The sequence below is a fragment of the Tachyglossus aculeatus genome, chromosome 1 (genome assembly GCF_015852505.1).
Source record: "Tachyglossus aculeatus isolate mTacAcu1 chromosome 1, mTacAcu1.pri, whole genome shotgun sequence".
NCBI classification, from domain to species: Eukaryota; Metazoa; Chordata; class Mammalia; order Monotremata; family Tachyglossidae; genus Tachyglossus; species Tachyglossus aculeatus.
In genome coordinates this window covers 122,798,624-122,824,541 of record NC_052066.1, presented here as the reverse complement: position 1 = coordinate 122,824,541, position 25,918 = coordinate 122,798,624, and the positions used below count along the sequence as shown (strand labels likewise).

Here is a 25,918-nt window from a genome sequence, read left to right as displayed (position 1 = left end):
AGTGGTGTCGCTATGGATCGGAAATGACTCGACCGCATAAGACAAGACAAGAATAGAATAGAAGAGATTGGAACTATGTGTTTCAAAAGGACCCAGTTCCCAAGAAAGACTGATGATAACACGGCACAGAGCAACATCCACCTGTTCACCCGTAGCTCCATTTGTTCACGAGTCCTTTCAGTTTCCTCGGAATGTTTCCGTCAGAACCTGGTAGTAGGAGCCCAGGCATAAGAGGTGGGGTGCTCAAAATTAAATTATTGGATATAAACGTAGTTGATGTCATATTCATACCAGCTGAAAATCAGGTTGATGTAAAACGGATGGAATAGCCACCATAGTTTCACCACTCCCTAGCCTTGAGCAGGTTCATTCCGGAGTGGGAAAGGGAGCAGCAGAGGAAGGAGCCAGGAGCTGTATCGTTTTGGAAGATTCAAGGCAGTTGACCTGAAGTCATGTGTCTGCATACACATCCCAGAATATCAAGCAGCTCTTCTGGTACAATCAATCAATCAATCAATCAGTCGTATTTATTGAGCGCTTACTTTGTGCAGAGCACTGTACTAAGCACTTGGGAAGTACAAGTTGGCAACATATAGAGACAGTCCCTACCCAACAGTGGGCTCACAGTCTAAAAGGGGGAGACCGAGAACAAAACCAAACATACTAACAAAATAAAATAAATACACTGTGGCTCCTTACTCATACACTTGGTTGCTACTGGAAAAACTTGTGCTGAAACTTGCAAATGATTTTGGGCCTAGTTGGCTCATTTTTAGACTTGCAGATATTTTGACAGGATTTTCTGAAAATACGTGTGGTTCTGTATGCATTATCTTTGTGTGTGTTTGTGTGTGTGTGTATGTTATGTGTATATATTTTATCCATATTCATGTATTGCCACTCATGAAGACATCTATAAGCTTGCATTTTTAATCAGGAGGATTTATTCAATGCATAATAATCATCAATGTTGTTGCGATTTCTTCCTCATGCAGTGCTTTATAAAATTGTTATAGCTAAAGGCATCACATAACAAATCAAATATATTTGCATATGTATAAGTGTGTCCCAGAATGAATAAATTATGAGTTAAGAATAAATTTCAATTGAAAAGATGGTTGTTGGGTGTCTGAAGCCAGATACTGTTAATGAACTGAACAGGCAAATTGCAATTTAAATTTTGTAAGCAAAGTTGGATAGGTGTGGCTGGGTAGGGTCGTGCATGACCATTGGAGGATATCTGCTTTACTATGATTTTTTTTATTTTTTTTGATGTACTAAAAATATCTAAAATGTAAATTTCCATTCAAATAATTGCAGTTGTTTCTTAGGACCTAAACACTTACTAATCCTGAATTGCATGTTAACAAAAATTTCACTGCAGTGTTATCATATTAGTGTAGTTTTGTAAGGTCAGATGCACACTATGGTTGCTACTCAGTTATTTGGGTAACAGAGAAATATGTTTTAGTGAATTACTCAGAGCCTCCCAATGCAGAACTAGTTTATTAAATTTTCCACCTAAATTATCAGTGAAGCTGTGTGCATACAACAGTCATTCAATATTTACCATGCCAGAGTACTTGAACAAAGTTTTGGGGAGAGTACAATAGAGGCAAAATTCAATCTCTACCCTCAAGGATTTTAAAATCTAATTTATATATTTTAATTTGGAGAAAGGATTAGTAAAGTGTGCAGGATTGCGGAAAAAGATACTAGTTTCTTTTTGGAAGAAATATCCTAGAAGTTAGAAGGCATCTTTTGTTATGGTGATTCAAGAGAGATATGGCATGCAACAATTAAGGAGCCCTACTGAACCCCCCAAGGGTGGCAGGGATAGTAGAGGTTTAGAATGCTGCTTCATCCTCCCCATCCTTCTTCAGTCAATCAATGGTATTATTAAATGCTTACTGGATACAGAGCACTGTACTAAGCACTTGGGAGAGTACAGTACAGTGGAGTTTGTACACATGTTCCCTGCCCAAGTTCCAAAGGAGAGGAAATATGCCTGGTTGTTTCTGCATCCTTTGTCACCTGGTGGTGTCTTGGGCAGCTGCTCAGCTAGATTCAAAGTTCATGTAGTAACAATAATAATAATGTATTAAATGCTACTATATTCCAAGTACTGTACTAAGCACTGAAGAAGAAACAAGATAATCATCTCAGACACAGTTCCCATCACTCTTACGTTCATAGACTAAGTAGGAGGGAGAACAGGTATTAAATCTACATTCTATGGATGAGGAAGCTGAGCCACAGAGAAGTTGTCACTTTCCTAAGTGACGGAGATAGGATTAGAACGCATGTCTTTTGATTTCCAAGCCTGTGCTTTATCCCCTAGGACAAGCTGCGTCCCTTCAGAAATTGGCATAGAGTGATGCAGTGAAGTCACCCAAAGGACCAGCAGAACTCCTGGCCTTGGATAGTTATTGGCTATCCAATAGCTATTAGCTATTGCATCTCCTCATAACCTTTCAGCCATGTACAGTAGGAAGAATGCAGGAGCCAACTGGCCCCTCACTTTTCACTTAGAGAAAATGGGAATTCCCTCCATTGATTTCCTCCCATAAATCCATTTTGAAGTCCAGCATCTGGGACAGATGTTGATTCAGTGCTATCATTCTTTTCCTAGGGGAGTCATAGTTTCTTGACTAGATTCTTCTGATAGATCATAAACTCCTTGAGATAGGTAGGGATCGTGGCTACCAACTCTGCAAATACTCAGCACTCTGCACATACAAAGTGCTCAAGAAATAGCACTGATTGACTGACTGATTGGCAATGAAATTGGGAAAATGAAGCAAGAGGAAACAAGTCAAAAAGAAAGCAGAAACATGTGCCTGTAGGGTTTACCACTAATTTCTTGAAATGTCTTTAATTTGTGAATGAGAGTACATTAAAAAGTAAAAGTCAAGTTAAACTTAGGGATAAAACAATATAAACATGAATATCATGTCCATTAAAGCTCCTAGACAATATGAGAAGGAGCAGGAATATTTTGACCCTTAGTTTGAAGACTTTTGAAATTACCAAGTGATATAATGAGATGATAAACTGCATCTACCCTCTAGCAACACTAAACCGACATTTGGACCCTATCATTTTTCTACCTCTCAAAAATTCTGCATGCTGACTATTAACAGAACAAGGCTCCTGGATTTTGCATTGGTGGGGCTATTTAGTAGAATTTTAGCATGAGTATGATGAGCAATTTTAGATTATAGGGCATTTGGGATAATGTTCTGATTTACAGGAAATGAAGTCAGAAGACTAACATGAAGGTTTTACACAAAAAGATCTAGCCCTATATCTCAATAGTGCAACTATGGAATGCTAGCCATTAGATGCTCTTATTGGTTCTAGAACGAGCAGCACCTTCCAATCACTATGATTGCTGCAAGTGTTAAAAGCTGTTATTAAATAAGGAGTCCAAGAGCTTTTACCCAGACATTGACATGATAAATTTTCTTACCTTTTCCTCAAATTGCATCCTACAGAACAATGTGAAACTTCATTTTCCGTAATCATATTCATTATGTATGATGTAAGAAAAAAGGACTTCTTTCCTCTTAAACTTTGTAGTTCTATCCTAGAATATTCATTATGCTTGACATCGGTAACTATCATAGGTTGCTTCATGAAAACACCCAGGAAGACTAGTACCTTTATTAAATTTTATTGATGCATTTCACTTAGAGTGGTAGCTTTTGTTAAGCACTTACTATGTGCCAGGCCTTGTACTAAGTACTGGGGTGGATACAAGCAAGTTGGATTGGACACACTCGCTTGTCAGGCAAGGGGCTCACAGTCTTAATCCCCATTTTACAGATGAAGTAACTGAGGCACAGAGAAATTAAGTGAGTTGCCCAAAGCCACACAGTAGAAAGGTGGCAGAGAAAAGTGTCTCAGCCCATGCTCTGTCCACTCACCATGTTGCTCACAACTGCCATTGATAAGAAAGAATACTGTGACATAATTTTTCATTTGCTGGGAAGCACAGTCTTTCTCATTACAATTGAATCATTGAGTTAGACATTGAAATTTGATTTTTCCAGTTTGGTATTTCAGAATCCCCCAGTTTGTCCTTTTCTCATATCAGATTGTCAGGAGATAACCCTCAAAGTGCCAATTTGATGTGTCTTTCATTTACTGAATACCTTCGCAAGACTACAACCTGCAGAAGAATTATTCCGGTGGGTTTAGGTTTGCATTAAAAAAAACCAAACAAACCCTTTGATCATATTGGGAAAGCAGCATGGAAAGAGAAGTAGCATGGCTTAGTGGAGAGAGCCCGGGCTTGGGAGTCAGAGGAAATGGGTTCTAATCCTGACTCCGCCACCTGTCTGCTCTGTGACCATGTGCAAGCCACTTAACTTCACTGTGCCTCAGTTACTTCATCTGTAAAATGGGGATTAGGATTGTGAGCCCATGTGGGACAACTTGATTTCCTTGTATCTACCCCAGTGCTTACAACGTGCTTGGCACATAGTAAGTGCTTAACAAGTACCATTAAAAAAAAAACTGCAAGGCACTTGTGCCTTGAGAACTTTCTCTACCTCCTCTAGGCTCTGTGACAAACACTGTTTTTTGTTATGTTTTGTTTTGTGTGTGTTCTTGCTTAATTTTGTACAGAATAGCTGATATGTATATGGAAGCAGCGAGGTGAACCTACAGTGTGTTATTTAGTTAAAATGGAGTAAGAATAAAGCTTCAATTGTTACAGTATAGCAACTTGTAATATATATCAGTATATCAACTTGACCCAGAGCCATTGCTCCATTTGCTTAAATGAATCATTTAGACCACTATACTGTTGCTTTCTAGTTTATGCTTATGATCAATGTGGTTTGAAAAGACTTGGCTCCTGCTGCAAAATACAAGAAGAAGAACCAGTTAGCAGCATGTCCTAGTGGAAAGAGGACATGACTGAATGTCAGAAGTCCCAGAATCAAGTTTCAGCTCCACCACAAATACAGACTGTGACCTTGGACAAATAACCTAACCTCTCTGGGACTCAGTTTCCTCTTCCCTAAAATGGAGATAAGCTAAATTGCATAACACAAATGGGAGAGGGACTTTGACCACTCTCATATCTTATATCAGCCCCAGCACTCTGCAAATAGTGCTTTGCCATTATTATTATTATCGTTAGCAATAATATAGAAACAGTAATAACAGTATTGAACACAGGTTGAAATGATTCATGTTTCATAAGTTTATGAGTATTACGATTATTCCCTAAAATTAGCCAGAATACCTAGTCCCCAAATTGAGCTGTTTACCCTTTTAGCCACTTTGAGAATTCCGGCGTTTTACATGTTTGTTTTTGAATTGTAGACTTGTATTATAGTCTTCACTCATTCATTTATTTATTCATTCATTCATTCATTCAGTCGTATTTATTGAGTGCTCACTGTGTGCAGAGCACTTGGGAAGTACAAGTTGGCAACATATAGAGACGGTCCCTACCCAACAGCGGGCTCACAGTCTAGAAGGGGGAGGCAGACAACAAAACAAAACGTATTAACAAAATAAAATAAATAGAATAGTAAATATGTACAAGTAAAATAGAGTAATAAATCTGTAGAAACATATATACAGGTGCTGTGGGGAGGGGAAGGAGGTAGGGCGGGGGAGATGGGAAGGGGGAGAGGAAGGAGGGGGCTCAGTCTGGGAAGGCCTCCTGGAGGAGGTGAGCTCTCATTAGGGTTTGGAAGGGAGGAAGAGAGCTAGCTTGGCAGATGTTCGGAGTGAGGGGCATTCCAGGCCAGGGGGAAGACGTGGGCCGGGTGTCGACGGCGGGACAGGCGAGAATGAGGCACAGTGAGGAGGTTAGCGGCAGAGGAGCGGAGGGTGCTGGCTGGGCTGTAGAAGGAAAGAAGGGAGGTGAGGTAAGAGGGAGTGAGGTGATGGAGAGCCTTGAAGCCGAGAGTGAGGAGTTTTTGCCTGATGCCTAGGTTGATTGGTAGCCACTGGAGATTTTTGAGGAGGGGAGTAACATGCCCAGAGCATTTCTGCACAAAGATGATCTGGACAGCAGCGTGAAGTATAGATTGAAGTGGGGAGAGATAGGAGAATGGGAGATCAGAGAGGAGGCTGATGCACTAATCCAGTCGTGATAGGCTGAGAGATTGAACCAGCAGGGTAGCAGTTTGGATGGAAGGGAAAGGGCGGATCTTGGCGATGTTGTGGAGGTGAGAGTGGCAGTTTTGGGTGATGGATTGGTTGTGAGGGGTGAACGAGAGAGCAGAGTCGAGGATGAGAGTCGAGGATGACACCAAGGTTGTGGGCTTGTGAGATGGGAAGGATGGTAGTGCCGTCAACAGTGATGGGAAAGTCAGGGAGAGGGCAGGGTTTGGGAGGGAAGATAAGGAGTTCAGTCTTGGACATATTGAGTTTTAGATGGTGGGCAGACATCCAGATGGAGATGTCTTGAAGGCAGGAGGAGACATGAGCCTGAAGGGAGGGAGAGAGAGCAGGGACAGAGATGTCGATTTGGGTGTCATCAGCGTAGAGTTGATAGTTGAAGCCATGGGGGCGAATGAGGTCACCAAGGGAGTGAGTGTAGATAGAGAACAGAAGGGGTCCAAGAACTGACCCTTGAGGAACCCCTACAGTAAGGGGATGAGAGGGGGAGGAGGAGCCCGCAAAAGAGACTGAGAGTGAATGGCCAGAGAGATAAGAGGAGAACCAGGAGAGGACAGAGTCTGTGAAGCCAAGGTTTGCTAGAGTGTTGAGGAGAAGGGGGTGGTTCACAGTGTCGAAGGCAGCCGAGAGGCCGAGGAGGATTAGGATAGAGTAGGAGATGTTGGTTTTGGCAAGCAGGAGGTCATTGGTGACCTTTGAGAGGGCAGTTTCGGTGGAATGTAGGGGATGGAAGCCAGATTGGAGGGGGTCGAGGAGAGAGTTTTCACTTAACAAGTACCACTTAATTGCCATATGTTTACTTTTTAAAATGAACATAATAGGCTCAGAATTCACTCAAATTGTGGGTAAAGGTTGAGATTATTGAGATTTGCAAATGAGCAAATGTCAGGAGGTGGAACTCACACACCTATGATTATGCTCCTGCAGCCTGATTGCTGAGGGGTATGCTATATGCTGCTTTGGCTCAAGCTCCCAAACTATGCTCTTCTCTTTAATCTTAGGAGTTGCAGCTGCCAAAAGACAAATTAGGAGACTGCCGCTTCTGCTTAATATTAAACATCTTCAGCCTTTGGGTTGCTTTACATAGCACAAAGAATGGCATCGCCTGGCACCCATTAACGTTGCTGGTGCTTGACAAATGTTTATTTTGCATTAGTAACTTTATCATTACTAAAGCAGGTACACCAACCACGTGGGAAAGTGGCTTTTGGTTTGAAGAAATGAGAACAGCAAGGAGGCCATGAGCCAGATAGAAAAACCCACTAAAACAAAACGGCCTCCCAGCAGATTTCTAAATGCTGCTTCCTCCCCCTTCTCTCCTGGGCAAGAACATTCTTCATACTTAGGTAATGGAAATAACTGCCTCATCTCAGAGTTCAGACACAGCTTTGATGGTGAAGATCCTTCTAGACTGTGAGCCCGTTGTTGGGTAGGGACCGTCTCCATATGTTGCCGACTTGTACTTCCCAAGCGCTTAGTACAGTACTCTGCACATAGTAAGCACTCAATACGATTGAATGAATGAATGAATTCAAAGAATATAGAGCAGTCATCATACTTCTCCACTTACACACTCATATACGGACACCCATCCTGAGACGCTGGTGGGTAAGCTCCTTGAAGATGAGGATCATGCCTACCAACTCTTGTAATAATGATAATAATAATGATTTCATCTGTTAAGTGCTTACTATGTGCCAGGCACTGTACTAAGTGTTAAGTTGATACAAGCAGATAGAGTTGGACACAGTCCCTCTCCCATGTGGGGCTCACACTCTCACTTCCCATTGTACAGGGGAGTTAACTGAGGCAAAAAGAAGTTGAGTGACTTGCCCAAGGTCACACAGCAGACAGGTGGTGGAGCCGGGATTAGAACTCATACCTCTGACTCCTAGGCCTGTGCTCTATCCACCATGCCGTGCTGCTCACTATGGCGCTTAGTACACTGCTTTGTGCATGGGTAGGTGCTCAATAAATACCATTGATTTGATTGATAGGTGAATGGACTCTCTTGGGGTGGCAAGGGACTAGCTCTATTGGTAGATAGTCCTCCTCTCTGCTGCTGCTGGGAAAGTCCAGAATTGCAAAGAGTGCTGAGGATAAAGCACAATGATGATAATAACAATAATAATGGTATGTGTTAAGCGCTTACAATTGCCAAGCCCTGATTTATTTAGAGAAGCAGCGTGGCTCAGTGGAAATAGCATGGGCTTTAGAGTCAGAGGTCATGGGTTCAAACCCCAGCTCCTCCAATTGTCAGCTGTGTGACTTTGGACAAGTCACTAACTTCTCTGGGCCTCAGTTACCTCATCTGTAAAATGGGGATTAAGACTGTGAGCCCCACATGGGACAACCTGATCACCTTATAACCTCCCCAGCTCTTAGAACAGTGCTTTGCACATAGTAAGCACTTAATAAATGCCATCATCATTATTATCATTAATCGCTGGGGTAGTTACAAGATAATCAGGTTGTCCCACATGGGGCTCACAGTCTTACTTCCCATTTTCCAGATGAGGTAACTGAGGCACAGAGAAGTTAAGTGGCTTGCCAAGGTCACACAGCTAAGTGGCAGAGTCAGGATTAGAACCCATGTTCTCTGACTCCCAAGATGATCCTCTTTCCACTGAGCCACACTCCTTCTCCTGATGGAACATGATGGAAGAGCAGATAGGAGAGGGCACCAGTCGCCAGCCTAAGCCAACATATCGCACATGGCATGGTCAAGAACATCTGATGCTGCTGGGATGTTTGTAGGGAAATGCAGATTTTGCAGATGCTGATGGCCCACACAGAGTACCTCTAAGGAATTTTCAAATATTTACCAAATTTTCAAAATACACCACAATTCTAAAAATAAAGACTCGTCACTTAGAACAATGATGCTACAAGGAAGTAATGAATCAATCCACTCATTCGTTTAATCATATTTATTGAGCACTTACTATGTGGAAAGCACTGGACTAACCGCTTGGGAGAGTACGGTATAACAACAGACACATTCCTTGACCACATGAACTCACAGTCTAGAGGGGAAGACAGACATTAACATACATAAATGAATAAATACATAAATAAATTATAAATTGATACAGGCAAATCCATATGTGCAGTGGGAATGGGAGGGAGAATGAATAAAGGAAGCAACTCAGGGCAATGCAGAAGGGAGTGGGAGAAGAGGAGAGGAGGGCTTAGTTCATTCATTCAATCATATTTATTGAGTGTTTACTGTGTGCAGAGCACTGTATTATTGAGTGCTTACTGTGTGCAGAGCACTGTACTAAGCGCTTGGGAAGTACAAGTTGGCAATATATAGAGACAGTCCCTACCCAACAATGGGCTCACAGTCTGGAAGGGGGATACAGACAATAATCAAAATCAATAATAAAAATGTGACTTTTAGTACTTTAGAAGTTCTTTCCTCAGCTCAAATCCTAACAGGCACAAAATTTCATTTTCAATTTAGTGACATTTATGAACAAAAGTTATCGTGTAGTACCAATAGTATTTATTAAGCGCTTACTGTGTGCGGAGCACTGCTCTAGGTGCTCAGAAAGAATAAACACGTGGTAAATGGACATGATCCCTGTCCCTTGTGAAGGTTCACAAACTAAAATTTCCTTATTTCTCAGTGCTAAATTCCACATGCTAGAATTCTAGCGCTCCTTAAGGCAAATCAAAGATCCAAAATGCCCATAAATTAAAGGACAGATACTAAAATGTAGCATCCATAATACTTTCCATTCAGAACATTATTGTACTACTTCCAAGTTTTGTTCTCTTTTAATGAGTAGTTGACTAGACCTAATAAAATAACTACAAATGAAGAAAACTGTAGTTGAAAATTTGACACTCTTCTTCATCAGAAAACCATTTTAAAATATTCTTTTCTGAAGAACTTTTTAGGTACTCTCAGAATACGCCAAAATGATGGAAATTGATTTTGCCAGCACCCCCATTACTATAAATAAACTTAAGAATCATACATTATGAGCTCAACTAAGATCGAATAGGATTACTATTATTATAGTATGCCATTATTATTATTATTATTATTACTACCATCTATAGTGGAAACACAGTAGTTGAGCTGAGTGATGGGATACTTGTTTTAAGTACTTAGACCAGAAGAAAGTAGCAGAAGTGGCAACATTTGCCCCACCTTACCTCCTCCCCTCCCCACAGCACCTGGATATATGTATATATGTTTGTATGTATTTATTACTCTATTTTATTTGTACATATTTATTCTATTTATTTTATTTTGTTAATATGTTTTGGTTTGCTCTCTGTCTCCCCCTTCTAGACTGTGAGCCCGCTGTTGGGTAGGGACCGTTTCTATATGTTGCCAACTTGTACTTCCCAAGCGCTTAGTACAGTTCTCTGCACACAGTAAGCGCTCAATAAATACAATTGAATGAATGAATGAACTTGCCACTCTATAAACACTGCCATGCTAGATGCGTTGGACCTAGTTGCTCTGCTCATCAATTTTTTCACTCAGCAAGACAGGTGAAAATTGCAGGTGACTTTTATGAATGTTTATAGCAGTATCTAGGACATTCCTCATGTTCTGGACATGTTTAGAAGTGGGATACACATTCAGGATGAAGGGTAAAAGAGTAGCATAAGCTATTAGCACTTACTGAACAGGCCAAATTTTTTCCTTTAATCTTTAAGCATACATACTTAGTCAAGGAAGGCTTCTTGGAAGAGATGTCCCTTTAATAAGGCTTTGAAGTGGGGGAGAGCAATTATCTGTCTGATATGAGCAGGGAGGACATTCCAAGTCAGAGGTAGGATGTGGGCGAGAGGTCGGCTGTGAGATAGATGAGTTTGAGGTACAGTGAGAAGATTAGCATTAGAGGAACAAAATGTGCAGACTGGGTTCTAGTAGGAGAGTAGCGAGGTGAGATAGGACGGGGCAAGGTGATGAAGTGCTTTAGAGCCAGTCATGAGTAGTTTTTGTTTGATGATCAATTTTCCTTAATAGGGCAGTCAAGATAACCAGCTACATTTCTGCACAGTAATACTAATAATGATAATAATGATAATGGCATTTGTTAAGCACTTACTATATGCCAGGCACTGCATTATGCACTGGGGTGGGTACAAGCAAATTGAGTTGGACACAGTCTCTGACCCGCTTGGAGCTCACAGTCTTAATCGATTAATTAATTAATGAGATTTAGTGTCACCTAATGGAAAGAGCATGACCCTGGGAGTCAGAGGACTTGGGTTCTAATTCCAGTTCTGCAGTTGCTTGCTGTATGACCTTGGGCAAGTCATTTAACTTTTCCCTGCTCAGTTTCCTGGCCCGGCCCACGTCATCCCCTGGGCCTGGAATGCCCTCCCTCTGCCCATCCGCCAAGCTAGCTCTCTTCCTCCCTTCAAGGCCCTGCTGAGAGCTCACCTCCTCCAAGAGGCCTTCCCAGACTGAGCCCCTTCCTTCCTCTCCCCCTCGTCCCCCTCTCCATCCCCCGCATCTTACCTCCTTCCCTTCCCCACAGCACCTGTACATATGTATATATGTTTGTACATATTTATTACTCTATTTATTTTACTTGTACCTATCTATTCTATTTATTTTATTTTGTTAGTACGTTTGGTTTTGTTCTCTGTCTTCCCCTTTTAGACTGTGAGCCTACTTTGGGTAGGGACTGTCTCTATATGTTGCCAATTTGTACTTCCCAAGCGCTTAGTACAGTGCTCTGCACATAGTAAGCGCTCAATAAATACGATTGATTGATTGATTGATTGATTTCCTCTGTGGTACAATGGGGACTAAATAACTGTTCTCCCTTCCACTTAGATTGTGAGCCCCATGTGGGACAGAGTCTGTGTTCAACCTAATTAACTCCTACTTAGCCTAGCCCTTAGAATAGTGTTTGATACACAGTAAGCGCTAAACAAATGCCATAAAAAATAAATAGTATTTTTATTACTACTCTCACTTTCTATAGAGCACTATACCAAGAACTTGGGAAAGTTAAATGTCCCTTTCTGTCTGAATTCTTATCGCCCCAATTCTCCAAAGTGATGGGATGGCAGGAATGGGAGTATGAGAGTGAGGGGCAGTTACCCTTTTTGTCCCTGCCATGCTAATTCTGTTCTGCTGTTATGTGGAATGGTAAGAGCTTGCCGGGATCAGTGTAACAAGGGAAGGGCAGTGATAGTGAGGCAAAAAGAAAAACAACAACAGGGAGTTACAAGATTTACAGTGGCACAGCAGAGTGGAAGAGTCAGGGAAGAGGACAAGGACACAAATTTAAAGGAGGGTGGGTCAAGTGGAAGAACACATGGAAGAGTTTTTTTAAAAAAAACATAGTCAACAGCTGACAGTGACAGAGATGTTTTGGCTCCAGTGACGTTAGTGAGTGCGTGTCTCTGACATTGAACCCTATTTAAGAGTCCTGTGCTTTCTGACTGACTGTGTCAGGTTTGTTTTTGTTTCTGTGGATTTTCATTATATGAGGTATGAAGAAAGGACATCTATTGTGAGGGCAATGATTCTTAAATCACTCATTTGAGTAGGCTTCTTGGAATAGGGGCAGTTGATTTTTCATATACTTTTTAGAGACAAAACGATTTCTTTGATTCATGTCAAGTGACTACAGGGTCCAGGAGCTCTGCTTAATTTGCCCGTTATAAGGGCACACCAGTTTGTCTGCCCATGGGCCCCAAGAATTCCTTATTTCTCTCCCCACCTCCCACCCTCATGCCTTATCTCCAGAAGCTGCCCTTTACCCCACTAGACCCAGAAGAGTTGTTAGAGGGTCACATTCTTAGTTATTTCCTTATCCTGAACATATCTGGCTCTAACCACAATCGTCTTCCCCATGTTTTGGCTCGCTCTGGAAACCTCTAGCCTTATTTACCAAAGTGACTGTTAATAGTGAGGGATGTCATTTTACTTTTCTGTTCTCCCTCCTATTTAGGCTGTAAGCCTCCATATAATAATAATAATAATAATAATAATGATGATGGTATTTGTTAAGCACTTACTATGTGCCAAGCACTGTTCTAAGTGCTGGGGTAGATACAAGGTAATCAGGTAGTCCCACATGGGCTCACAGTCTTAATCTTCATTTTACAGATGAAGTAACTGAGGCACAGAGAAGTGGCTTGCCCAAGGTCACACAGCAGAGAAGTGGCGGAGCCGGTATTAGAACCCATGACCTCTGACTCCCAATCCCGGGCTCCTTCCACTAAACCACGCTGCTTTGGACAGGGACTGCATCCAACCTGATTGCCTTGTAACTACCTCAGTGTGGTAAAATGCTTGGCACATAGTAAATTAGCATTATTATTAATAATAAATTCGTTATTACCCTTTTAAAATAACAGTTTATACCAAATTCCAACAGTTGAAAAGCATGGTTGAAGTTCTTAAAGAAAAGAGAAAATAATCCAGTCTTAAGAAAGGTTTGTAGAGTAATACACTTCTTGTGTTTTGTTGTTGCCAGACCCTTCAATTGAGTGCTCTTTCAGTTGCTTCATGTTATGTCATTAAGGAGAGAACTTTAGCATAAGCATGACCCTGTAGCTTAGAAAATTGCAGTTTTACATAACTTTGGAAATTTCTTTTCATTTTTTTATCCTTATGTAAGTTGCACTGTTAGACTGAGACAATTGATGATATTTTTCACCTCTACCCCAGCGTAAGTTATGTCACTCATTTGAGATAGTTTTCTCTGTTACACTAGCTTTCTTTTTATCCTTCATTTTTATTGCTATTATTTATTTCACCTATTTCAAGTATGGAAATTGCTAAATTACATTTCACTCTCATTATTTAATAAAATGCATAAACTTGCTCCTGTTAGTCAAAAAAGTCACATCTGACCCTGAAATTCACTTACAAGTGCATGTTGGGCTGGGAAGGCCAGTGTGGAACCCGTATTCCTGGTCACCTTGGGCACAATCAAAGGCTGCTGTTATGCTTGATTTTGCAGTGCCAGGGTCATTTTTCACAATTACTTCCTTGTCTCTTGTTCCAAATGAAGGTTTTGCTCAAATAGAACTACTCTTTTCTTGATGGTACTGTGCCATACTGGTCTGCCTCTAGCAAATTCATTCAATCAAATGTGTTTATTGGGTGCTCACTGTGTGCAGAGCATTGTACTAAGCACTTGGGAGAGTACAATGCAAAAATAAACAGGCACATTCCCTGTCCACAGTGAGCTTACATTCTAGTGGGGTGTGACTGATGTCAATACAGATAAATTGCAGATATGTACTGAAGTGGGACTGGGATGAGGGAAGAACAAAAGGAGCAAGTCAGGAAGACACAGAAGGGAGTGGGAGGAGAGAAAAGGGGGGCTTAGTCTGGGAAGTTCCTCTCAGAGTCACATCTGGAGAGTTTCCAATACTCTACCAGTCTCGACTACAGAATGGAAAGTCAAGCAGGGCCATACCCATTCCAGGCCTAGCTTGGGCAGTGGCTAGTTAGTGGAAGACAATCTGCTATAAGTCAGCATCACCTGTGCTGGGCAGCAGCAGCATGGGAGAGAGTCGAGGGCCGAGACTCAAGTTCACTGCAGGGAAAGAGGTAAATCACTTCTGTATTTTTTTAATCCAAAAAAGCTCTATGGATCCAATACCTGAATGATTGCAGATGGAGGTGGGGCGTTCTGGGAGAGATGTGTCTATGACATCACTATGGGTGGGAGGCGACTCGACAACATAAGACAATACAGCCTGGGATGGCCTCCTGGAGCAAATGTGCCTTCGATAAGGCTTTGAAGCAGGGGAAGGGGGGTAAATTCCCTGTCAGTTGGATTTGAGGACAGAAGATGTTCCAGGTCGCGAGTGGGCAAGGGGTTGGCGGCAAGAAAGCTAAGATCGAGGCACAGTGAGAAGGTTAGCATTAGAGGAGCAAAGTGTGCAGGCTAGGTTGTAGGAGAGTAGCAAGGAAGGTCAAAGTGATGTTGTGCTCTAGCAAATAACTCCCAGTTTTCAGTTGATATTCAGCATTATCTGAGGCTTTATTTTACTGTGTCCTTAAATTGTATATTTTTACTCACCTGCTTTTTGTTCCCCACTTTCAGCTCTCCATACAGCATTTATCTAGGCATCCTGCTTGTATGCTTACATAGAGAAGCAGCGGTGGCTTATTGGAAGGAGCCCAGGCTTGGGAGTCAGAGGTCGTGGGTTCTAATCTCGGCTCTGCTGCCTATCAGCTGTGTGACTTTGGGCAAGTCACTTAACTTCTCTGTGCCTCAGTTACTTCATATGGAAAATGGGGATTAAGTCTGTTAGCCCCACGTGGGACAACCTGATTACCTTGTATCTACCCCAGTGCTTAGAACAGTGCTTGGCACATAGTAATCGCTTAACAAATACCATTATTAAGCGCATAGCACACTGTAGGTGCTCAATAAATACGATTGAGTGAATGTCCCAGCCAATGTATCTGTGTTCACCTGAACATAGCTTGGGATGTTAAGAGACTGACGATATTCTCAAACTATTGTTTATGTGACCTTGTCTTGCCATTTGACATGGAGATGGACTGTAAATGACCTTGCTGTAACTGGATGTGACCTACCATCTCGCCAAAGATGCACGGGCCTTCTTGAGTCAGTTTTCTTCCTCCTGTGTAGCATTGCATCATGGTTCAGTGTGCTTCCCTAATAACAGAACTTGGTGATCAATCAATCAATCAATCGTATTTATTGAGCGCTTACTGTGTGCAGAGCACTGTACTAAGCGCTTGGGAAGTACAAGTTGGCAACATATAGAGACAGTCCCTACCCAACAGTGGGGTCACAGTCTAAAAGGGGGAGACAGAGAACAAAACCAAACATACTAACAAAATAAAATAGAATAGATATGTACAGGTAAAATAAATAAATAAATAGAGTGATAAATATGTACAAATATATATACATATATACAGGTGCTGTGGGGAAGGGAATGAGGTAAGATGGGGGGATGGAGAGGGGGACGAGGGGGAGAGGGTGATAGCATTTAACTTTGTGTTTCCAATACATTATGTATGTATGTATTACTTCCAGGTACAGAAATGTACCTGACAGGGGTGCTCTTTGCAATAAGAGGCACTTGATGGGATTGTAGTTATATCTGGGCACCACGTCCTGAAGGTATCGATTCACAACCTGCAGTTGAGTCCCATCCACTGATTGATACCTGACATTCATATGATGTGATGTGACGCAGCATTGTCTGCTTCAGCATATTAGATGGGGCAAGGGGAGGATGATAGCCCATTATATTTGAAACTGTCCCCTCCCACATGCCTGGGAGTCAGAAGGGTTTGGTTCTAATCTCTACTCCACCACTTGACTGCTGTGTGACCTTGGTCAAGTAACTTCATTTCTCAGTGGCTCAGTTCCCTCAGATGTAAAATGGGGATTAAGATTGTAAGTCTCATAGTACATAGAAAAGTAGCATGGGCTAGTGGATAGAGCATCGGCCCGGGAGTCGAAAGGAACTTGGTTCTGGTCCTGGCTCCACCACTTTGCTGTGTGACTTTGGACATGTCAGCTCACTCCTGTCTTCTTCAGTTAATTCATCTGTAAAATGGGGATTAAGACTGTGAGCCCCATGTGGGACAGAGACTGTGTCCAACCTGATTACCTTGTATCTACTCCAACACTTAGAACAGTGCCTAGTACAATGCTTAACAAATACCATAAAAAATACTAAGTGCTTATGATTTAGAAAAGGCTGTGTTAAGTCTTTCATGATCAGAGACTACAATTTCATTCACAGAAGTGCTGTTGACTCTAGTTGTGGCTCAGTGGAAAGAGCCTGGGCTTGGGGTCAGAGGTCATGGGTTCTAATCCCGGCTCTGCCACTTGTCAGCAGTTTGACTTTGGGCAAGTCACTTAGCTTCTCTGGGCCTCAGTTACCTCATCTGTAAAATGGGGATGAAGACTGTGAACCCCATGTGGGACAACCTGATTATCTTGTATCCCTCACAGCGCTTTAGAACAGTGCTTGGCACATAGTAAGCGCTTAACAAATGCCATTATTATTATTATTGTTATTATTATTATACTCTAGGCAAGTCTTGTATGTCGTCAATGAATTGTCAAATATGTGAGCCTGTTATGGGGGTGCTTAATGAGCCAGAAGAAAAATTCCTCTGCAGTGTGGTATTTTAAAACATACCACCCATTACCTAGAAAGAACTGAAGGAGGGGTGGGTGAAGGAAAGGTGGGGAAAGGTACTTAATTTATGATTTAGGAATACTTAAATTATCCATCAATCGTATTTATTTAGCACTTACAGTGTGCATAGTACCTTACAAAGTGCTTGGGAGAGTACAACATAACAATTGATAGACATGTTGCCTTCCCACAACAAGCTAATTATGGTCTTCTTCCATTTTCAAAAAAAAGCCATGGAGGATTCCATCTCTGTTGGTAAATTAATTTACTTCCTATGGGTGGAAATTTTGGTGGTTGGGTGGGGTGGAAAAGAATTTTGATCCCAGATGAGCAGGCTGTATGGGCCTGTGACCCAAAAGAGTCCTTTATTCCTCTTCTCTCTCCCTTCATAAAGTTAGTTACCTAAATTTTAATCACTCACCATATTTCGTGAGTGATATGAATTTTTATCATTCATAATAATAATAATGAGCTAGATACAAGCTAATCAGGTTGGACAGTCGCTGTCTCACAGGGGGCTCACAGTTTAATCCCCATTTTACTGATAAGTAACTGAGGCATAGAGAAGTGAAGTGACTTGCCCAAAGTCACACACTCAACAGATTAAGTGGGTTGATAGAATTTGCAGCCATCCTTTTCAGTGCCCAGGACAGTATTCAGGACATAGTGGCAACTCAATAAAAACTGATGATTGACAGATTCTTGCTTCAGCGAGATATGAAAGACATCATAAAAAGGAGGATGGTTTCCTATATAATTAGGGCAAATGTCAGTCTGCTAGAACTGAATAATAAGACAATGATTAAAAACATAAATCTTGGAAAATATGAATGGATATATTTATTGAACAATCACAGGTGGGGTTCGATGCCTTCTCTCCTTCCTTTTTAGATTGTGAACCCCATGTGAGACAGGGACAGTGACCTGATTAACTTGTATCTACCCCAGGACTTAATTTCAACAGTCCATTTCTGGCAATGGGAATGGATCAGACTGGGCTCCCTAGTTAATGACCTGACTGGACATGCCGTCGTGAAGCAATCGCAGAACCTTGATGAATTTTTCAGGGCATTCAGATTTGTCTAGTAATTTCCAGAGCCCAGATCTACTGATGATATCAAATGCTTTTTTAAAGCCTGTGAAAACTAAGGTGCTGCTCCCTTTACTTTATCTCTAGCTGATGAGCAGCAGAGATTGTATTTGCTGTCACTCATGTGTTCTGAAGTCACATTGTGATTACAGAATCACTAAAATGAGTATAAAAGCCTGGCCAGATGAAAGAAACAAATTCTAGATCTTTTTTGATTGTCTTCTGATGTTCTTTGTTGTATTTTATTGAGGATATTGCATTCTCTTTGAAGACATTATATACTGGTTGAAAAGTCAAACATATGTCTTCTAAGTGGATTTAATTACTGTTGTTTGCAGCCCAAAAGGACTAAAATCATTTTTTCCATAATGCTACTTTCTCAGTTAAATCATAATGAATGTTATGAGACAAGTGCATCATATGATTTTACTAGTTATGGGATTTGGTATGTGCTACAAGCAAGTTCTATCAAATGGCTCCCAGTGGCAGTGATTTAGATTAGATTTGTTCTATATCACAGATGTATGGATTTTTAGATCAATCAATCATATTTATTGAGCGCTTACTGTGGGCAGATGGTGCTCCCTAACACAAGTTGAAAGAGTAAATTTATTGAAACATTGTAGTTTGTAGAATTGATTAAATTCAAATTTTATAATTGCAATATAAAAAAGGAATGCTAATATATTCAATTAATTAATGCCAATATCTGTGAAATTTAATAACTCCCTTTTCAGGTAGATAATTGCAATCTAATAGGATTCACTGATCCAATTTACTCTCAGGATTTGTGACACTGTATAACAATTCCTTCGTTGATTTGTAAATTTACTAAAAATCCTAAAGTCTACCCAAGGCTCTGTAAAGATAGGGGCTAATAGCTGCTAATGGATAAACCTATTCTCCCTCTTTGTGTTTTTGGGAAGAGGAGGGGTTTTTAGTTACGACGAACAGACTATTTCTCTCAATTCCTGGTCATCAGCCACTTTAGCACTCATGGCTATATCTGTTTATCTGTACCCTATTTAATTATTTACTTTTAGTTTTTTATCATTGCTACTATTCTTTTACCTATTATAAATGGTCATTTATGTCTGCCTGTAACCTCTGTTAGATTTTAAATTGGTTGAAAGCAGGGTTCTTGTCTTTTCCTTCTATTGCATATTCCCAGATGCCTAGTACAATGCGAGGCACATAGCATAATCACTGAGTACTGTTGGTGATTGGGATGATGTTGAACAGGCTTTTGCTGTCAGACATCCAAATGGGGAAGACTTGAGCATGTTCACATCCATCGAGAGTCTGAAGAAAATCATAGCCATAAATGTGGATGAAGTCGGAGGCAGCTGAAGAAAGCAGTAAAGAAGGGCCTGAACAGCAGCAGCATTAAGAGTGTTAGAGAGATATTGGTGATGAAGTGTTCTCCGGAGACTTCAGTTCCCTGAGCTCTCTATAAAGTAATCTGACCGTGCTAGCATTAGACTTCAATCTGTCTGAACAAATGCTACATTAAAAAATATATATATTTTTATGGTATTTGTTAAGCTCTCACTATGAGTCAAGTGCTGTTCTAAGTTCCGGGCTAGATACAGGTTAATCAGATCAGCCACAGAACCTGTTCCATCCAGGGCTTGGAGTCTAGGTAGGAGGGAGAGCAGCTATGAATTCCCATTTTACGGATGAGGAAACTAAGGCACAGAACAGTTAAATTATTTGACCAAGGTCAAAGAGAAGGCAAGTGGCAAAGTTAAGATTAGAACTCGGGTCCCCAGGCCTATGCTCCTTCCAGCAGGTCAGTTCTATGGCCAAATCTTAATTAGGTACCCTAAAAATCATCCTTTATTAAGGACTGGTGTGAATTAAAAGCAGAAAAGACTACAATACCTTTCTTTAACAATTTAGCTTTCCCTTTAATTTAGCACAGTGCAAAATGTCTACATTTTCACAGATTAATTATGAACAATTTGAAATATTTCTTTTTCCTCTTGGATTGGTTCCACCTATCTCTGGAGCCTAAGTTGAACACTATGTTAAAAAGTCCGTAGCTAGTATCACAGAGAAAAGCAGTTAACACCAATGGTGAAAAATAAAAACTTGTCTTACTTTCTTTTTCCTGTAAATTTTTTTCTTACATTTATCCATGTTTCAAGAATTTTTTTACTGCTAATTGCAAAGTTTAAAAATAACATTGTATTCATCTTAGCGTTTAAGCTTAATAGCTAGTAATTTTATCTGGCTGCAAGTGACTACTGAATATAATTTCCAATAAATTTAAATAACGCTAACATTTACATAAATTGGATTAAATTCAGATATGGGAAAGGTGTAATTATTTTCTAACTCTTTTCATTTTTTCTTTCTCTTGGTGCCATTTGTTACTTCGTAGGTATTGTGTTTGAGTCTAAATAAACCATATTGGATTACTGCTCTTCTTTAGCCTTGATTTTCAGGGTCTGCTGTTGTTATAATTTTGCACTTGGATAGCCTCTCCTCAATGTAGGAATTATGGATCTCCAAAGTATAAAGTTATATGATTGATTAGGAATGGCGCTGATCAGTGACAGCCGCACATTGAGCAGAATGCTAGACTGCCCTTCACCTGAAATATTCCAAAGTCGCTTGACATTACAGTCAATGTTCCAGGAATGTTTTTGAACTACCACTGAACCTAATGGTAGGTTCCTGGAAAATGAAACTATTTATAAGGAGTTCCCCAGCAACATTCTGGCAACCAAACTACCAGTTTGAACTTCTGGTACGAACTCCAGTGTTAGCAGCAAATGGGCAAATACTGTTTGCCAGATCTATCAAGGCCCTGGTCATGGCTAATCTAAGCCTCCAAGAACAAATTCAAGGAATTGACTCTAAGATTAAAGAGATATTTGCAGCAAAACAAGCGCAGATTCAGCAACACATTACAGCTTTCATGTGTCTTGATATGCAAATCTGATTAAAAGACAAATACAATAAGTGGTGGGTTGCCCAAAGTAGAAGAGATTCAAGGCTGTAAAAATTACCACCAACCCAGACATCTTGTCTTGGCTTATGCTATCGAGTCGTCTCCGAACGATAATGACTCAATGGACACATCTCTCCTAGAAAGACCTATCTCCACCTGCAATTATTCTGGTAGTGTATTCATGGAGTTTTCTAAAAATGTGAAAGTGGCTTCCCATTGCCTTCTTCCACGCAGTAAACTTGAGTCTTCGCCTTTGACTCTCTCCCATGCCACTGCTGCCCAGCACAGTTGCGTTTTGACTTTTAGCAGATTGCCTTTCACTCGCTAGCCACTGACCAAGCCAGGAATGGAATGGATATGCCTCTGCTTGACTCTCTCTCCCTTAGCCAAGACTGGTAGAGTACTGAAAACTCTCCAGGTGTGGTCCTGAGAGGGTCCAGTCTTCTACACATCACTAAAAAAGGTAAAAAGTCCTGAACACATTATCACAGCTGTTCTGTACAGTGAAAATGCTTCAGACTGAATAGTACAGAGATACTAGCCACACTCCAATAATCTCTTGAACCTTTTAGCTTTGCACGTGAGGCCTTACAATGCAAAGAAATGATCAATATGAGAGTCTTGGTACTTGGTTCCACTTCTTTCCACTGCACATAAATTCACACCCTTTATTCTCCTCTTCCTCAGTCTCACAGCATTTATGTACTTTTCTGTAATTAATTTATATTAATGTCTGTCTCCCCCTCTAAACTGTAAGATTTTTTTAGTGGTATTTGTTAAGCACTTACTGTGTGCCAGGCACTGTAGTAAGTGATGGACTGCCTACAAGGTTATCAGGTTGGACCCAATCTGTTTTCCCTAAGGGGCTCACAGTCTTAATCCCCATTTTACAGATGAGGTAACAGGCACAAGTAAGTGCCTGTCACTGTGGGCAGAGAATGTGTCTACCAGATATGTTATATTGTACTCTCCAAGTTCTTAATATAGCCCTCTGCAAACAGTAAGTGCTCAGTAACTATGATAGATTGATTAATTATTGAGGAAGCTGCATAATGCCTCGATCTCATCAATCTCAGTGCCATCCCCTTGCCCATGTCAGGTCTCTGGACTGGAATGCTCTCCCTCCCCAAATCTGACAGACAGTTTACTCCCCACCACCCCACTCCAAGCCTTGTTGAGGGCACATCTCCTCCAAAAGGCTCTTCCTAAGCCCCCCTTCCCTTTTCTCCCACTGCCTTCTGCACTGCCCTGACTTGCTCCCTTTGTTAATCCCCATCCCATCCCCACAGCACTTTTGTACATAACTGTAATTCATTTATTTATATTAATGTCTGTTTCCCCCACTGTAAGTGGTCAATAAATACGATTGAATGAATGAATTGAAAGTAAGAGAAACTAGTTTTGGAAAGCCAGGAAACAAAAGGAAGAAGATAGAGGGGATCTTTTAGAGGGATGACATGAGAGTTTAGTGTGTGGATATGTATTTCAGGAGAAAGAGACCATATAACCACTTCCATTTGTAAATGACATGTCTATTGATGCCAAAGCCACCTCAGACTTTCTTTCCATCTTGGACCCTACATCCTGTTCTGTCTCCTAGCAACCTGATATTCCTTTTACTGGGAACTGGGAATGTGTAGAGAGACAAAGGACAGTGACAGCCTAGTTTGGAGGGACTGCCCCTCCATCAGGAGAGTTCCATTTAGGTTGCAATTAAAGATCTTTGCTCTTACCCACCACAAGACCATTTCCTGTTTTCCTGTTACAGTAAAACTTCTTGCAGACATCCAGAGGTTATGTCACCTCTTGTCTCCCAGTCCTGTGTGTTCATTGTCAGTGATATGAGGACCCTGGGACCTCAGTGCAGCTTCTAGCATTGACCTGTATTGCTTTAGGACTGTTAGGGAGCTCTTAAAGAATGTGCAATAAACATTCTCAGATGTGGGCAGCACCACACTGCCCCATACTGCAATTTCAGTGTGAACAAAATGGCTTTCTTTACTGTCTACATTAGCACCATGTCTCTTAGTTTACCTGAGAGGGCTTCAGTTTAAACCTTTTTTCTGTCTCGGTTTGAGTCAGGAAGCTTGTTGTTGTTGAAGGTTTTTCAGTGGTCTTGATTAGCCACCATTTTCGGTAATGTCATCATCAGCCGAAGTATTAATATCACTAACAACGGTTTTTTGTGCCTGTGTGTTAAACACATCAGCTGTCACTCAACCAGCTGCAGTCAGTATAGAGAGGAGTGTCGGACCAATCGGGAGGGAAGATCACACAAGATAGGGAAGAAAGATGGGGGCAAGGATAAATTCAACGCCTTAGTTATGAGTGAGAGTTACTCCCACCCCCTTGGCTTGAATCATTGAGAAAAATCAAATGAGTAATGGGAATTTCCTCAGAGCTTGCTTCTCTGTGTCCATTTGTGGATACCTTTGTGGACCGTTTGCCTATATCTAATTTGGCTCGTTTGGTGTTAGACTGACCTCGTTTATTATTTATGAGGAATTTTAAATCTTTTAAATCCCTCATGACTGTGTGCTGCAAATTGAACCTCAATCAAAAGAATTTCATCTGAATAATTACAAAGTCATTTCAAATTAGCCTGTTGTAATGAAGTCTATCTTTATTATGCCTTTTAATTAAAAGTTCAAGCTCTACAAAATACAAACATTGGGTCTAGTAATTGAACAGTGCATCTGGTTGGCGAAATACTCGTTTAATCCTAATACCTCATTCACTTGCATAACTGTCCAACTTTTTGCATAATTTTCGTTGTATTAATGATATTTGTTTAGCTCTTACTATGTGTCTAGCACTGTTCTAAACGATGAAAGTTTATCAGTCCAGACACAGTCCTTATCCCACATGGAGTTCAAAGTCAAATAGGAGGGAGAAGAAGTATTAAATCCCCATTTTGCATTGAGGAAATTTAGGCACAGAGAAGTTAAGTAACTTGCCTAAGGTCATACATCAGGAAAGTGGTGGAGTTGGAATTAAAACCCAAGTCCTCTGGCTCCCAGGTCTGTGCTTTATCCACTAGCCCAGGCTGCTTCCCCATATGTTTTGTAATATCAAAACAAGGATTTGACTATTAGACAGGCTGTATAGTAATTAGGTATAGCAATAACGACAGCAAGAGGTAAAAAAATTCAAGAAACAAAAAAGTACAGGAATAGAGAAGTAAGTGAAAGGTAAGAGGGCATTTGATGCTGCTTTTTATTCATTGATTCATTAAATCATATTACTGAGCACTTATTGTGTGCAGAGCATCATCATCATCATCAATCGTATTTATTGAGCGCTTACTATGTGCAGAGCACGTACTAAGTGCTTGGAAAGTACAATTCGGCAACAGAAAGAGACAGTCTCTACCCAACAATGGGCTCACAATCTAGAAGGGGGGGAGAGACAACAAAACAAAACAAGTAGACAGGTGTCAATACCATCAAAATAGATAAATAGAATTATATACACATCATTAATAAAATAGAGTAATAAATATGAACAAATACACACAGGTGCTGTAGGGAGAGGAAGGGGTAGGGCAGAGGGACGAAGTGGGAGCGATGGGAGGGGAGGAGGAGCAGAGGATAAGGGGTGACTCAGTCTGGGAAGACCTCTTGGAGGAGGTGACCTCTCAGTAGGGCTTTGAAGGGAGGAAGACAGCTTTTCATACTCCTATTGTAGTTACCCAAGTACTGCATGTGCCCCCACCTTCTTCTTATCCTCCCTCAGACCACAACTGTTTAAAAGAAGCTCCCCTTGTGTCATGGGATAATGCTCCTTAATTTTGCAGTTTATGAAATGATGAACTCAAAACTTCATAATTTCAATGAAAAAAGAAAAGCCCATAAGCTGTTACCTGGCTGGGACATGTACATTGTTTGCAATTTCATTTCATTGTACCTTTAAAATATTTCTTTCTCCTCTTCTTTGTAGCTGGTTCATCTATACTCACCATAGAGTCAATGTTTGGAAGACAGAAGAAATGTTTTAAAGTTACAGTTTAGAAATAAAGTCTAAAATACCGTGAGACCCCATTGACATTCAAGAGACAATAGCAAGATGTCGAAAGTTAGAAATGGGATGAGTTTTTTAGAATAGATGTTTTGAGATCACAACACTTAGGGATAAATGGAGACAACACCAAGACACCAGTAACATCTAGCTTATGCAAGAGATATTCTGTGGGAATGCACACAGCAACAAAAACTCCGCCAAAGTAGTGCCATCCCAAACTAAAAGGGTGAATATCTAAGGTATAAATAATATCCTGTGATGGAACATCCACAAAAAAACATGGCTTTCTATTAGCATACCCTAAAACTATTTTTAAAGCTAAGAGTATGTTTGGTTGTATTAGAAACTGCTTGACTTTTTAGCAGGAGAGATCAAAAGTGACAAAAATATGGTGTGGAGTCAGAGATCAAAATTTAATACCAGGCTATAGAAAAAAATGCTTTAAAAAATAATACTCTCTTTCCTCTGTGTGAAAGTCTACAGTTATTTTTGTATGATTAATCCAAGTAAACTGATCCTGATTTAAAATAATATTTTGAAATAACTAGTGCACTAAATAAATG

At 40.7% G+C, this 25,918-nt stretch overlaps 1 protein-coding gene and 1 non-coding gene across 17 annotated transcripts in view; one reads left to right on the top strand and one right to left on the bottom strand.

Moving 5' to 3' along the window:
* RIMS1 (regulating synaptic membrane exocytosis 1) overlaps window positions 1-25,918 on the top strand; it is a 554,640-nt gene that overhangs the window by 52,950 nt on the left and 475,772 nt on the right. The window lies entirely within an intron of this gene.
* LOC119937495 lies at window positions 21,634-21,771 on the bottom strand. The gene has a single exon (XR_005454131.1). It is a non-coding gene; the product is annotated as a small nucleolar RNA SNORA7 (small nucleolar RNA).